Here is a 17607-nt window from a genome sequence, read left to right on the forward strand (position 1 = left end):
TACAGATTATTTGCACACTTTGCCTCTTCTTTTCATGGGGATATCAAAGGAGGGACAAAATTTGGGTTTACAAACCATCAATCAAGCAATTTCATTGCATGATGGTTTGTGAAACCAATTGAGCAAGTTCAATGAATGCAAAATGAGACCAAAGGACCATCACCCTATCATGCTTGATTAAGGGCAACGGTAACCAAGGAAAATGGCACATTTTATCACTTTTGTGTATGAAATGTCTCATTTTCCTTGTGTTCAAATTAACATCCGATTTGAACACATGCAATGCAACACAAATGATGCTTATCTTGCCTGTTTTACTTGTCCAATTTTGTTTACTCATTTTAATTACCAAAGCTTTTCTTTAATCCATTAAGTCCATTAGTGAGTGTTCTCTAATGGAAAGATAGCTCAAACCACAACGTGTTTTGGGCATGAAAGAGGCATTACACTGTTGGTAATGAACCCTCTAAAGGATTAAACCATTAGGTGTAGCACCTCCATTTCATACTTAGGCAAACAAGTGGGTTGAAACCACTTTCAAAGCAAACAAAAGAGTGAAGAATGGAGGGAGATTGCAGAGATTTTAAGTGCTGAAATGAAGTGCAAAACAACACTAAAGCATTTTATTTACTTAAAATAATGGTCATTAAAGCATTAAAACACCAAGCTAGTGAAGGAAATTACACTATAACTATGCAATACAAGACTCAAATGAAATAAACAACCAAAAATAGAGGCAAAATAGCCCTAAAAAAGGTCTAAAACACGCTGGACTTAAGCCACAAAAATCTAAAATAATAAGCTAATACATGAGGCTAACTAGGCATGCAAACAAGACACAAGGAGGGGAGGCTAACCCCTTCAATTTTGGACTTCAAAATAAAGTTTTTACCACTGAAAAAACTCTAAAATTCAGTGGTTAAAAGGCCCAAAAAAGCTGATTTAAAAGTGATGAATAATAGTACAAAAGCTTAGCAAACAAAGGAGCAAGAATAGTGGACCACCCCCTAACTCAAAGAGACCTCAAACCAACACTTTTAAGTCACAAAAACAGAGCTTTTGACAGTTCAAAATCAGCCCAAAATAGTTGGAAAAGATGGCAAAACAAAGATAGAAAACAAGTATAATTAAGGTAAGTGCTATACCTTACAAGCCAAGCACAAAATAGCCAATAATCCAAGCTTAAACCACCTTCTAGAGCTCAAACAAGACTCCAAGTAATCTCAGCCCAAAGGTGAGAGTATTTGGTTAAGGGTTGGTATGCAAAAGCTAAGGACTTGTAAGCAAATGTGTATAAAATATCAAGAGAGAGAGAGAATTCTAGAGAGAGAGAGATATTTTTGCCCTAATTTTGCTAACCCTCCAAAATTGGGGAGGAACCCCCTTATTTATAGAAAAAACACCCCTTGAGCTTAGAAACATCTCACCATACACGTGTATGGAAATGCAGCTCAGTGTGCAACAACTGGCACAGCTGTCAATAAATATCTGGAAAAAGGCACTGGTGATCATCGACCACCACTGATAGCTGACCGGCCACCACTGGTGGCCGACCGGCCACACCCATGGCCAACAAAAACATCCCATGGCCAACAACCTTGGGTAGTGTCAGGTCACCAAGAGGTCCAGACACCAAGTTTTGGTCCAAAACAAAGCATAAAAAGAACAAGGTTTAAAGGCTCAAAGACAGGGCATTCCTCCAAGGACTTTGGGCGCTCAAAACGAATACAAACATACACAATCATCGAGTGCACAAGTGATGACGTCTAAGTCTTGAGGACAGTCAAAAATGGAGTGTCTACAATAACGTGTTATAAAACTAAAATAATAAAAGAGAAAGTGAGGGCCAAAGAAAATAACAAAGAACTTGGGCCAAAAGAGAATAAGTATTAGAATTCTTATTCATTCTCATGCATAGATATACACCTAGCAAACATTTGTTTTTATAGACAAATTTTGGTAGAGAAAATTCAACACAACCTTATCTTCAAAGTTTCTCCAACCTTCTCCTATCTTTTACCTCTTTCTTTTTATCTCCAAACCTTATAACATTTCAAGTCTATCCTTGTGATGTCTCGAATCCTTTTAAAACAAATTTAGTGCATTAATTGGTAATTTCTGTCTCTTTGTGTTGTCTTCATCATCGTTAAACATTTTGAGTTTTGTGTGGTTATCCATTCTTCCTTGTGATTGTTCCGGTAAGCATATTTTAGTGAGTTCCGAGATGTCTTCTTGTACTTTTAGGTCTTTGAGTGAAACCGGGGATGTGGTATATGTTTTGAGGATGCTTTGTCTCCCTTTAGGTTGAGACCGCTCAAACGGTCTTTTGGTCACTCGAACGGTGAAATCGACCATCCAGTATCTTGTTTTGCAGTTTGAACTTCTGGAAGTAAGTGTTCTTCGCTGGAGCAGAGCTTTCATCGCTCAAGCGGTCATGTGCAGAGGGGAGTGGAGATTCTAAGAATCAGTATTATTCACTCAAGCAGTCTCTCGAATTTAAATTGTTCGCTTGAGCGCAAGTTTGATCACTCGAGCGGTCTGTCCACAGTCTGCTCCTAAAATTGTATCAAATCGCTCCAAAAGTTGAGCCTTACACACTTTTCTCTCACTTTTCAATTCACACTCTCTCTCTATATTAACTCTCACTCTCTTTTCTCTTATCTCTCTCTAGAAACTCTCCACCCACTTTAATTACTTCCTTGATCTCTCATTATCCATTGATATTTTGACCTTAGTGTCTTCTTTAATTTTGGAAAGCTCACCAAGGGCTACGTTGTGTATAGTGGAGATCGGATTTTAACACCATTGATTTCAGAGGTTTTCATGTTTTCTTCTCAAAGTCTTGAGGTAGGGATTTTCTTTGAGTTATATATATGATTTTAGCATGTCTTGTACATATCTCTATAATTTCAAGTTTGGATTTGGGTTTTAAAAATGTTGAATCTACAAAATGTTAGAGAAATGATTTCTTTCTCATGATTTGATCCAAGATTAATTATTTTGGGTACAATGAACCACCTAGGAATGCATACTAGTAGTTATTTTGAAAATGAAGGAAAACCCCTCTTTTGATCAAACCCTATGTTTTGGGCCAATTTGGGGAAAAGTGAAATTAGTGAAATATCCATAAGATTGATGTTAAATCCTTTGAGAAATTGAAGAAAATTTTCCTTATGTTGTTAAGTTGTTAAGGCACTCACGAAAGAAATAAGAATTGCGGTTGAGCAATTATGGTAATATATGGTATATATGTTTAGATTATGGAAAAATTGAAAATGGATATTGATTGTGAATATAAGGCGTAGACACCCCATTTTTGACCGCCCTTAAGACTTGAGCGCCTCAGGTTGATCACTCAATGATGAAAGTTATGTTATACAAATGTTTGATTTATTAAGTAAGAAGAGCTTCTAAATCCCAACCTTACACCCGTTTTTGTCCAAAACTATTTTTGACCTTAAAATCCTCTTTTTCAAAATATTTTTCCAAACGTTTCTTCGATGTTCTTGGGCTCGCAATTCGTTTAAAATATTACACTTTTCGGTAAACCAAGTAAAGACAAAGTGAAAATAAATGAAAGGGACGTGAACTCTTTGAAAATTCTTTACAAATATCTTATTTATAGGTTTGGAGTTGAAGAAAATAGGAGGGGAGAAAAGAAAACTAGTTAGGGAGAAGGTTGGGCATTAATCCATTGAGAAAGAAATGAGCAGCCTTCCCTAAAATAAGTATATCTCTTTGAAAACTTAGAATTTAGATGTGAAACCACCACCATTGGAAATTAGACATCCGGGCTTCAATTTAGACTCAAGAATCACCTAAAACCAAGTCTGGATGAAGGTGATATGCCCATTTAAAGTTGGGCCTGGAAGCAGATTTTTCTAGACAGTCGACAACTAAAGTAGACGACCGGCCACTAATAGTGTACGGCCAGCCAGTTGTGAGAAATTAGGCCATTTTTAGTGGATTGGCCAGCCAAGTGTCCTTACAAACCAAACGGCCACTAATAGTGTACGGCCGTCCCCTTTAGTGGCCTGCCAGCCACTTGTGTCAAAAAATCATATCTTTTTGCCAATTGTGCCAGCTGTCTCCACAAGTGCATACACTGCACCAACTGTCTCTATACTAATATTTCCGGCCGAGTAACATGTTTTTCTATATATAACGGACCTTCCCTCTTGGTTTTAGGTTAGAAAAAATTCCAAAAACTCCAATACTTGCATAACACTCTCTCTCTCTCTCTCTCTCTTTCTCTCTCTCTTGCAACCTACACACTCTCTCTCTACACTTCCTAAACCAAAAATTTAGCTCTTCTTGTTGAGGTTCTTAAGCTCAAATCTCAGCCCTTGAGAGTGAGAACTTGTGGGTTTGTTAACAAAAGAGTTACCTTGCTTCAAAGGGTATAACTTTGACTATCTTTACACTTCTTCTTCCTTCTCTTTTCTTGCTATTTTTCGGCTTTTTTTCAACTATTTTTATGGGCTGAAGCTTGTGGTTTAAGGCTATTAAAGGTAGAGGGGTTAGTCACTCTTCTTTAGACCTTCTTTTCCAAGCTTTTACCTTTGTGTTTCCCATCTCTTCCTCAACCTTTTTCCAACTTTTTACATTGATTTTCAGAGGTTTCCAGAGGCTAAAAATGTGGTTTTGAGGTCCCAAAAATGGAGGGGTTAGCCACCCCTCCTTTGGTTGTTTACTAGCTTAAATTCTCCATTTTTTTAACTTACCCTTTTAGCTTCTTTTACATCAATTCCAGCACTATTATAGCTTCATTTAGGACTGCTTTTATGTGTTAGTTTCATTTTTGCTTTGTACAGTATGTTTGTAATGCAGTGGTCCTCATAGGTTTGGTGTTTTAGGTATTAAACACTAACCTATTTGAGTTGATAGCATTTATTTCTTACTTTCTATACTTGTGTTCGCATGTAATCCCTTCTACAACCTCCCTCATTTCTTGACTTTTTTATTTCTTTGAGAAGTGTTTCAACAGAGTGTTGTTTAAGCTTGAGAAATGAACCATACAATGCTAAATGGTTTAATCTCTTCAAAGGTTCATTACCAAGGCATTACCTCGCTCTCATGCCCAAAACAACTTCTTGTTTGATACTCTTCTCCATTTAGTGGACTTAACACTCATTTTTGGGCTAAAATGACTAATGAATGGAAAGGTAATTAAAAGAGGCAATAAAACTTGGACTAAAATAGAACAAGGTAAGAAAAATCAAGTTTGGGGTTCAATCGGACGTTAATTGAACTCATTGAGTTTAGAGTCATTTCATACTTTCAGTGATGAAAATGGTTCAAAATATCAAGTGAACCACTTCCCTTGATCAATATCGTGATAGGGAGAGGTTTTTGTTGGTCTTTCAGTTCCATTTATTAAGTTTTTATCCCTTGATTCATAAGTCATCATGCAATGAACTTGCGTCGATTGATGGTTTGAAAATTGAGCCTACCCCGCCTTTGATCTGATCTATGGTACGGAGAGGTAGAGTGGACAAATGTCCCCTAAAAATACTCTATTTGTACTCTATTTTGTTTCTGTTGCAGCAGGGCAGTACTAATCATTAGTGGCCGGCCAGCCACCTTTACTGTACGACCGACCACTTCTTCTGGCTGGCCGGCCACCTTTTTCAGCTAGGCAATATTATTTTTCCTATAGAACAGAGCAGAGGATGAGTATTTTTCAGATTGCGAAACAAAAGTATTTTGGCAGCCAAACAGAGAGTCTTTTCGGATGGAAACCCGCGTGCATGCATGAATCATCCCTCGTCTCCTGGGGACCGTTAAAATTATATTTAATAGTAGTTTGTTGTACTTAAAGTAGTGGACTTGTAATTAATTAGGTAGTTTAATTAATTTGTGTTAATTAGCTTAGAATAGTTAATTTGTGGTGTTGTAATTAATTAGTTAATTGATTTTGATATTGTAATAGTTAGTTAATTCGGTAATTAGCTAGGACATTCATCCAAACCCTCCTGTGCGAGGGCAAAATTGTAATATGGTGTATGTCTTCCAACCCCACGTCTTTCTCCTTTTTATTTACCCACTTACAATGGATAGTATAGAACATCATGTTTTAATTAGCATTTTCCATGTACAAAGTATCCATTTGTCTCGTATGCATAGGGTTTGGCTCATCATTCTAACGGTATTGTCATTTATTACTTCTTTAAATGCGTGGGCCACCGCATGCTATCAAAGTGATTCACATGACATATTAGACAACCGAACCTATGAGTTGCATTTTTGTATGTGTAGCATTAGTCATTTGCCTAGTTAGGATCATGCATTTTTCTAACCCTTTTATTTCTTTTAGCTTGCCTTGAAGTACTAGGTTAGCATTTATGGCTTTAGCATATTGCATGCGTGTGATTGCTAACATATTAAGCATATTTTCCATGAGCCTAAGTGCTATACAACATTCAAGATCATTATCTTTCCCTAGCAGATCATTCCTCACTTATATCATACCACCCAATTACTTGTACTCTTTCTCTTTCTCTTTCTACAAAAAACATAGTTCTGTATGTGCCTGCACCCCTTTCACGTTGAAACATGGTTCTGTTATGTGTAAGCATCCATGCTGCGTTGAGACCAGTATTGAGGGTGTAGGCACTTAGCATGTGTTAGGCATCATTTGGCTGTGCCCACTTCTTTTCTATATAAAACGTAGTTTGATTTGCATCTCCATTCTTTTATGATATTTGTGTGGTAAGCACTGCTTGTGGTTTGATTATATTATTACATTGCACTGTATATCATTTGCATCATGCCCCTGAACTACGTTGGTTTGATTCTTGCAACGGGATACATAGGCAACCCTCGGGTTCAACTAACTACATTTGCATTTTGTTTGTTTGCCCAAGTCTTACGGCCTTGTCAAAATAGGTTGTCTTCAAGCTTTGACATTAACTCACATCATTTCATGACTTCGAGCTATGTCAAAAAGGGGCAACTGTAGACATCTCATTTTTTACCGCCCTTAAGACTTGGACGCCTCAGGTTGATCACTCGATGATAAAAGTTATGTTGTACAAACATTTGATTTCTTCATCAAGAAAAGCTTCTAAATCCCAACCTTATACCCCATTTTTTATCAAAACTATTTTAGACCTTAAAACCCTCTTTTTCAAAATATTTTTCCAAATGTTTCTACGATGTTCCGAGGCTCGCATTTCGTTTAAAATATTACGCTTTTCGGTAAACTGAGTAAGGACAAAGTGGAAATAAATGAAAGGGAAGTAAACTCTTTGAAAATTCTTTAAAAACATCTTATTTATAGGTTTGGAGTTGAAGAAAATAAGAGGGGAGGGAAGAAAACTAGTTGGGGAGAAAGTTGGGCATCAATCCGTTGAGAAAGAAATGAGCAGCCTTCACTAAAATAGGCATATCTCTTTGCACACTTAGAATTTAGATGTGAATCCACCACCATTGGAAATTAGACTTTCGACACTTCAATTTAGACTCAAGAATCACCTGAAGCCGAATCCGGATGAAGGAGATATGCCCATTTGAAGTCGGGCCTGGAAGTAGATTTTTCTGGGCGACCGGCCACTAATAGTGTACGGCCGGCTAGTTGTGAAAAATTAGGCCATTTTGAGTGGATTGGCCAGCCAAGTGTCCCCACAAGCCAAACTAGTGGCCGGTCGGCCACTAATAGTGTATAACCGTCCCCTTTAGTGGCTTACCGACCACTTGTCAAAAAATCAGATCTTTTTGCCAGCTATGCCAGCTGTCTCCACAAGTGCATGCACTGCACCAACTATCTCTATACTAATATTTTCAACCTAGTAACATGTTTTTCTATATGTAAGAGACCTTCCCTCTTGGTTTTAGATTAGAAAAAATTCAAAAACTCCAATACTTGCATAGCACTCTCTCTCTCTCTCTCTCTCTCTCTATCTGGCAACCTACACACTCTCTCTCTTTACACTTCCTAAACCAAAAATTTAACTCTTCTTGCTGAGATTCTTGAGCTCAAATCTCAGCCCTTGAGAATGAGAACTTGTGAGTTTGTTAACAAAAGAGTTACCTTGCCTCAAGAGGTATAACTTTGACTATCTTTACACTTCTTCTTCCTTCTCTTTTCTTGCTATTTTTGGGCCATTTTTAAAAGGTTTTTATGGGTTGAAGCTTATGGTTTAAGGCTATTAAAGGTAGAGGGGCTAATCACCATTCTTTAGACCTTGTTTTCCAAGCTTTTACCCTTGCGTTTCCTATCTCTTCCTCAACTTTTTTCCAACTTTTTACACTGATTTTCAGACATTTCCAGAGGCTAAAAATGTTGTTTTGAGGTCCCAAAAATGGAGGGGTTAGCCACCCCTCCTTTGACTTGTTTACTAGCTTAAATTCTCCATTATTTTAGCTTACTCTTTTAGCTTCTTTTACCTCAATTCCAGCACTGTTTTAGCTTCATTTAGGACTATGTTTATATGTTAGTTTCATTTATGCTTTGTATAGTATGTTTGTAGTGTAGTGGTCCTCATAGGTTTGGTGTTTTAGCTATTAGACACCAACCTATTTGAGTTTATAGCATTTATTTTTTGTTTTCTATACTTATGTTCGCATGTAATCACCTCTGCAACCTCCCTCATTTCTTGGCTTTTTTATTTCTTTGAGAAGTGTTTCAACAGAGTGTTGTTTAAGCTTAAGAAATGGACCATACAATGCTAAATGGTTTAATCTCTTCAGAGATTCATTACCAAGGCATTACCTCTCTCTCATACCCAAAACAACTTCTTGTTTGATACTCTTCTCTATTTTAGTGGACTTAACGCTCATTTTTGGACTAAAATGACTAATTAATGAAAAGGTAATTAAAAGAGGCAATAAAATTTGGACTAAAATGGAACAAGGTAATAAAATCAAGTTTGGGGTTCAATCAAACATTAATTGAACCCATTGAGTCTAGAGTCATTTCATACTTTTAGTGATGAAAATTGTTCAAAATATTAAGTCAACCACTTCCCTTGATCAATATCTTTATAAGGAGAGGTTTTTGTTGGTCTTTTAGTTTCATTTATTAAGCTTTTGTCCCTTGATTCATAAGCCATCATGCAATGAACTTACGTTGATTGATGGTTTGAAAATCGACCCCACTCATCCTTTGATCTGTTCGATGATAAGGAGAGGTAGAGTGGACAAACATCCCCTAAAAATACTCTGATTATGCTCTGTTTTGTATCTATTGCAGTAGGGCAATGCCAAACATTAATAGTCGATCGGCCGTCTTTACTGTACGACCGACCACTTCTTCTGGCCGGCCGGCCGGCCACCTTTTTCAGCAAGACAATATTATTTTTCCTGCAGAACAGAGCAGAGGATGAGGTAAAACAGTGCATTTTTCAGACTGCAAAACAAAAGTATTTTGGCAGCCAAACAGAGAGTATTTTCGGGTGGAAATCCGCGTGCATGCACGAATCATCCCTCGTCTCCCCAAGCCCGTTAAAATTATATTTAATAGTAGTTTGTTGTATTTAAAGTAGTGTACATTTAATTAATTAGGTATTTTAATTAATTTGTATTAATTAGCTTAGAATGGTTAGTTAATTTGTCGTGTTGTAATTAATTAGTTAATTCATTTTGGTATTGTAACAATTAGTTAATTCAATAATTAGCTAGGACATTCATCTGAACCCTCCTGTGCCAGAGCAAAATTGTAATATTGTGTATGTCTTCCAACCCCACGTCTTTCTCTTTTTTATTTACCCGCTTATGATGGATAATATAGAACATCATGTTTTAATTAGCATTTTTCACGTACAAAGTATCTATTTGTCTCGTATGCATAGGGTTCGGCTCGTCATTCTAATGGCATTGTCATTTATTACTTCCTTGAATACGTGCGTTACCGCATGCTATTTACATGACATATTAGACAACCAAACCTATTAATTGCATTTTTGTATATGTTTCATTAGTCATTTGCCTAGTTAGGATTATGCATTTTTCTAACCCTTTTATTTCTTTTTACTTGCCTTGGAGTACTAGGTGAGCATTTATGACTTTCGCATATTGCATGCGTGTGATTGCTAACATATTAAGTATATTTTCCATGAGGCTAAGTGCTTAAGTGCTATACATGTTTGAATGGTTGTGGATGAAGGCTAAATTGCTTAAATTGGGATAACTTGATGAATGTACATATGAGGACACTTTTTCAAATAGTACATATTCAAACACTTTTCAAAATAAATATAAAATCAAAGTGTTCTAACTTTTGCAAATTAATCTAAACTTATGTGCAACACATATTAATGCTAGCCTAATAATCGGAACAAGAGCATATAATGTAAATAAGATTCACATCATGATTAGTAGAGGCCGATCTTTGATCGGGCGAATGGGGTGCTCAATTTATGACATTCCCCTCTCGTACCTAAGTTCCCGAGCCGGAACACTTTGGTGATGACGGATAAGCGGCTTTTGGCACGAGTATCGGGTTTCCTAAATTTTTCAAAAATATTTAGGTGGTAACTTTGTAATCTAGCAAACCAGTCTATTTTTGACATTTTTTATTCAAAATTGATTTTCAAAAAGATTTTTTGAATTTAGACTCTTTTATATTTATCTATTTCACATTACACTAATCAGATCAGATTCTCGGTCCATTTGTGGCCAATAAGTAGCAAATTTGGGAACATTTTTAAAGGGGGAGAATAAAAATAAATAAACACAATGGACCCACTTTAAAAAGTGATAATTTAACTGCACAAATATCTTTTTTTCAATTTTATAATAATAGTTTACTTAAATTATTTTTTCATAAACTATAAACAGAAATATATACACTCAAATAAACTATAAACAGAAATATATACAAAATAAATAATAATAATAATAATAATAATAATAATAATATGACACCTTCATTAGCAAATGGGCCATGGACAAGTATGTGATAGCTGGCAAAGGGATTTGTTCACCAATATAATAATTTATATTAGTACTAGAGAAGTCTAGCTAGTGCTGGTAGTCATCAAGAATAAAGAGCTGGCAAAGAATATATGCTTAAAGCTCCTGCTGATGATTGATTAACCTAAATAAAAAAAAGCTTTTGGATCCAAATGAACCAATATATGAAACCTAGCAGTCTCTAGAAAGAAGATCATATCCGAAATGTAATCTTCATCCACATGCATCATATCTAAGAAAACAATCTGAGATATTATTTGTGATCATCACTTCTTTCAAACACTCAAATTTTGTTCATATATACTTTAGAGCTCTGTCTATTAATATCAATTAATTTTGAGTTAAAAGTTTTCAATTTTGTGTGTTTCTCTCATTTGTAATCTTTTGACAGACTTATATGTACGTTTTAATAGGTGAAAAATATTATTTAATAAATTTTATGATAATTAATAATGTTTTTTGTCAAATATTTTTTAAAAAGTCAGTAATTATTTATTTTCAGTGACAGTTTGAAAATTTTTTTATAAAAAATGTCACTAATTATAAGTTTTAGCGACAGTTAAAAAAAATATTGACAAAAAAATTTTACTAATTTTCAAATTTCAGCAATGTTTTAAAAAAATTCATCACAAAAAAATCACTAATTATAAGTTCTAGTGACAATTTATAAAAATCGTGACAAAAAAATAACTAATTGTTAATTTTTGACTACATGCAAAAATCTTCAAAAAAATTATTTTTAACGATAATTTTATTAGAATTTATTTTTAATAAAATTTAATCAAAAATAATTCAATTATTAAGAACTATTAATAATTTATCCTAACCCTTTATCATATTCACATGTGGCCTGAATCACACGTTTAATAGCGTTCTAGATTTATTCCGTACCATTTTTGTACCTCACTCAAGTTTAGCTCATATAATCTAAGGTGATAATTCCTATAACTCTTAACACTTAAAATAATATTTAAAATGGAGAAGAACAATAAATAAAAAAAAAAATGATTCAGATCTCTAAAAAAATATCACTAATGGAGCTTTAATTTGTCTTTTTTTTCCCCTTCTTTTTTTTTTTTTTTTATTGCTTGACAGCTCACTAGAGCTGTACGACTGCACCTCTAATTAGAGGTCTACAGCAGCGTTGTAAAAAAAGGTTGGCTTTCCTCCGGTCCATGGTTAGATTAAAGGATATTGTTGGATCTGTCACGATTTATTACAGATTTCATTTCAATAATTTGAATCATTAATTTATAAAATTCCTTAAGTACTATATATCAAAAAAAAAATTACATTGATCAGATATCCATAAACTACATGATCAAATCAATTTTGTATAAATAAAAAAAAAAGGGATGGGTTCTGCACATTGAACGGTTCAAATTATCCGATTAACCTAATTTTTTACAAGCATATAGTATTCGATGAGTTTTACACATTAAACGGTTCGAATTATCGAAACAGTACCTATGGTGGACCTTCACGGCCCCAACACTATCATCCAAGATTGGAGGGAGTTGATAAATAAGCTACAAACTACTAAAAAAAAATTGTAAATCAATGTGAAAAATATCAACATAATTATAAAAAATTCAAGATATATTTTTTTGTTTTGATGATAATCACTTGTGAGAAGGTGAATGTCTTATCTTTTAGAGTTTTTTAAAAGCGTATCCTCTCCCTGTTCTTATGATTCTTTTTCCAAATGTACACAATATGAGTCTTTAGGAGGTTCAAAGTAAACGAGACCATAAGGACTGGTGCTTAAAATTAGGGCTGCAAACGAATCGAATTGAATCAATTCAAGTTTTGCTGAGCTCGAGTTCGGCTCGATAAGAAATTGGGCTCGAACTCGACTCGGCTCGGTTCGTTAATTTTAATAAAACTCGAGCTCGGCTCAATAATTTTTTTTAATATTATTTATATAAAAATATTTAAATAAAAATTATTATTTATATTATTTAATATATAAATAATATATTTATTATATAATTTAAATAAAAATAAACGAACCGAGTTTGACGAGCCGAGTTGACACGAGCTCGAGCTCGGCTCGACTCGTTTACTAAACGAGCCTAATAATCGAGCTCGTGCTCAGCTCGTTCACTAAACGAATCGAGCCAAACCAAGCCGAACTGAGCTCTTAATGAATCGAGTCGAGTTTGCTCATGAACAATTTGGTTCATTTGCAGTCCTACTTGAGATCAGCCAGATAGGCCCACTTTCAATCAGTTATACTCCTTAACGAATGAACTAAACTCACTTTTTTTTTTTCTTGTGACTTTATTTGTCTTCATGTTTTTTAAATTATTTTTATATTTTTTTATTGATTTATAATTCACCTTATACATATTTTTGTTAAATTACACCAACTTTCTTTGAAGTTCAGAGAAAACACATCAAAACTAAGGCCATGTTTGTTTGGGCGGACTGGATTAGCATTCTCATGACTAATAGTCCTAGGACTACGAATCCGTTGGATTATGTATCCTATCTTAACTAATAGTTAAGTTTAAAATAATTAGTCCGTACTTCAATTGTTTAACCAAACATCGGATTAATAATTTTATTGGACTATTAGTCCAATCCTAAGCTCATGTCCACCCAAACAAACATGGCCTAAAAGATTATGTTTGGCATGGATTTTTTTGATTATTTTAGTTACAAAAAAATAAAATAGGTTAAAAAATAATAAGATAAAATGTCATATCAAAATCATAATCATTTTATTTTTCTTTCACAAAAATTAAAAAAGTCAAAAAATTCATCCCAAACGAAACTTTTTAACCTCATGCTAAAATAGCCAAAAAGTCAAAAATCCAACTCACATCTCTAACAAAAGCTAATAAATTTAACATTATTGCATTGCACTCCTTTAAAATTTATTTACATAACAAATGCCACTTTTCATTAGTAATTTCTTAGTCATATGAATCTGGATCGTTTATTTTTTAAAATTTCTTAAGTAAAATATTCATACAAAAAATAATATGATCGGATATCGATCAACAAGTTAAGTATATGTTTGAATTAGTATTACAAAAAATGAATAGTTATTCATGAAATTATATTTGTCATCTATTTTCAAAACAAATTCGGTTCAAACATATAGTTATCAATGTCACAAACACAATTTAATATATTTTTTTATACATTTTTTAATACTAACAACAACTCATTGAAGTAAAGGCCACAAGTTTAACATAATTACACATGCTTTCTTAAGGTTTAATTTATGTAATATTCAATCCATTTTTATCAATAATTTTTTAACTATATAGATAAAATTATAATATTATCATCTTTTTATACTAAAATTTATGATTTATCTTTTTTATATTTATATTTATTTTGATATTTTAATTTTATTATAAAAATTGATTTAATTATATCAAAATTATAAAAACTACTGTATTTTTACAAAATTCTAAAAGATTAATTTAATTTGTCATTTTTGTCTTAAAACATGCTAGAAATAATGTTTAAAAATATATTGTAATGTATACAAAATTATGTAGTGTTTTGGAAAGTTAATAAAAAGTTAATTTTTTGATTTTTTTTTTTGTGACTTTTTAGCTTTCTTATGCTAAAAAAGTTAGTTTTTTGTGGCCGTTTTGGCTAAAAGAAACTAAGTGCTTGTTTGGCATATTTTATAAAAGTCAAAAAGTCAAAACGTTATTAAAAAAAGTCAAAATGTTATCGCTATTTTAAATATATATATATAAAAACAAATTTACACAGGCAGGTGCACCAAAAAAAAGTACAAGCCAACTTTGTATTGAAGTGATAGTGCAATCTAAAGTGATGGTACAAATTTATATAGGCGGGTGCACAAAAATTTATACAGGACGGTGTTGTTCGGCCTATAAGGGCCATCATAGGTCCGATTTTGATAATCTAAACTGTTCAATGTGTAAAACTCGTCGAGTACTATATGTTTGTAAAAAATCACGTTAGTCGGATATCAATAGTTATATGATCAAATCAGTTTTGTTTTTTTTAAAAAAAATAAACGGTGAACAAATTAACAGTTGACAAAAAAATGATCTGATGAGATAATTAACGATATCCGATCAACGTGATTTTTTACAAACATATAGTATTCGAGGAGTTCTACACATCAAACGCTTCGAATTATCAAAATGAGACCCGTGGTGAGCTCCCACGGGCCAAACAGTACCGTCCAGTCTGATCTCGAACTGAAGGCAAGCTGCTCCAATATATCTTTTGAAGTATGCTGCCCACCGCACAAATTCAAAGCATCGCTCCGTACTGACTTCCTAAACAATCACTGGTAGTACGCATAGGGGCATTAGGGGTAATAGGATAATTTTGTTATTTTATATAATATTTTAATACATATTTTTTTATAAAAAATTAAAAAATTATTTCAAATAATTATACTTTTTTTATACTTATTATTTAAAAAATAAAAAAATACATTTATATAATTCATCCTAAATAACTCTTAAAAAATTAAAAAATTTACGATATAGTCAGAACACCCTTATATAAATATTTTTTATTTTTTATCTACAACTAAAACATCGTGGGGTCGATTCGATTTGACACGGGCATCATTTATGTGTAGAGCCACCCATAACGTAGGGTTTAGGGGCATCGATTCATCAGCCAAAACTCCCAAGCCATAATATATTGAAAAATGTTTGGGAGTACTAATTAGTACTTCTATTAATTAGGTGGCAGCGGGTCTCGTCATTAATGATGTGATATTTTAGTCTTGGAGTTGTATTTTTTTTTTTTTACTTTTTTAATGCATTAGTGCTATTAGTGGTGATGTTTTTAGTGGGATGAATCATTGTTGTAATATATTAAGGTCAAATTTGGCATATTTAAAAAAAGATAAAAAAATTAAAAAGTCATTATTCTATTTAAGTCACATCATTTTATTTAAGTTACATTACTTCTCTAACACATCACTTCAAACATAACTCAAACCCAACCCATATTTCATAAAAATTCAAAAAGTGCACTTATTTAGATCATCCCAAACAACCTCTAAGTGATTGTTTAAGATGATCTAAATAAATATATTTTTTATCTTTTTATAAAAAGATATGTAAAAAAATAAAAAGATGATATGATAAAAAAAATGATAAAAAATTAAAAAATATATACTTATTTAAGATAGCCAAACTTGACCTAATGGTAACAAACAGGCTTGGACTCTAAAGTTGAGAGGACATTACTTCTTAAATTGTTTGAGCAATAAATTCTTCCTCTCTGAAAACTATATTTTAGTGTTTTTAATTTGAGTTTTTTGAATTAATTTTTTTGGAAATTGAATTTTTTATTTTTTATATTTTTTATTTTTAGTAAATGTTTTTAAAATTTTAAATTTTATTTTTTATTTTTTTAATACATCTTACTTAGATATTTCTAAAAAGTAAAATATTTGTGAAAATTTTTTAAAAAAATTAATAAATACATTAAAATATGAAAAATATACTGGATTTTCTTATTTTTTATATTTTTTGTATTTCGTAAATTTTTTAAAGACTTTTTTATATAAAATTATATTTTTAAGTGTATTTATATTAGGTATGTCTAAAAATTAAAAAAAATATATTTAAAATATTTTTAAAAATTCAGTAAAAATAAAAAATATATATATATGAAAAACAAGAAAATAGAATTTTCTGAAAAATATTTTTAGAAAAGTAACCAAGCAATTTTTTTTTCTTTTTTCTGGCTAATCTTACATTTATGTATAAACCAAAATGAAGATGAAGAAAACGAAGAAGCAACTTTTGGCCCCGTTTGGTAGAGTTGTGAAAAAGTGATTATAGTTTATAACTTAACAGTTTATAACTTAAAACTGTGAACATAAATTGATTTTTGACTTATAAATTAAGTTTTTCTTTCCCACTTAAAGAATAAATTGATTTTTAACTTATAAAAAGTTATAAACTGTATTGTTTACTTGAATCAAACACATCAAAATAACTTAAATTATGTTAAAAATTAAAATAAACTAGAAATAATTCCTAGCAAACAGGGCCTATATGCCAACCATTGGAGTGAAAATAGGTCTGAATTTAGGTGTTAGTTGGATTTTGATAAAAGTTGTGGTGGGTGTAGAAACCAATGTGATTAAAGAGACTTTGATTGAAAGATTGGGCCTATTGCTCGAAATTTAGGTGGGACTAAAAGGAATTTATTGAGTTTGTTGATTGTTGTTTGTAAAGAATTATTGTTGATTTGTTATTGATTATTGTTAATTATTTGTGAATTCGTTGCGAAGGAATTTGTAGAATTTCTTTTCATACTCTATTTTTTTTTGTTATTGATACTTTATTTACAAAGATAGTAAAGTGTTACTCTGATAATCAATAACATATTATTTTAAAATAGAGTAATAAATTGTTGTTTACGTCATGTTTGACGATAATTCTTTTTTTTCTTTTTACGAATTTTATATTCAATACGAATCTTGTTTGATAAAAATACTAATTTTATTAAAAAAGAATATTTAGATCAAAAATTATATTATTGTAAAATTTAAATATTAAATTATTTATTAATAATATTTTGATAATAATAATATATGTTAAATTTTTTAAATATAATTTTTGTACTTATTTTTAATCCGTTAAAATTTTATTATAAAATTTTTACCAAATTCCTCTTTTTGAATTACAGAGGGATCCAAGTTGGGATGATTCCATATTC

The sequence above is a fragment of the Camellia sinensis genome, chromosome 10, assembly GCF_055761805.1.
Source record: "Camellia sinensis isolate YWXY chromosome 10, ASM5576180v1, whole genome shotgun sequence".
Lineage (NCBI taxonomy): Eukaryota > Viridiplantae > Streptophyta > Magnoliopsida > Ericales > Theaceae > Camellia > Camellia sinensis.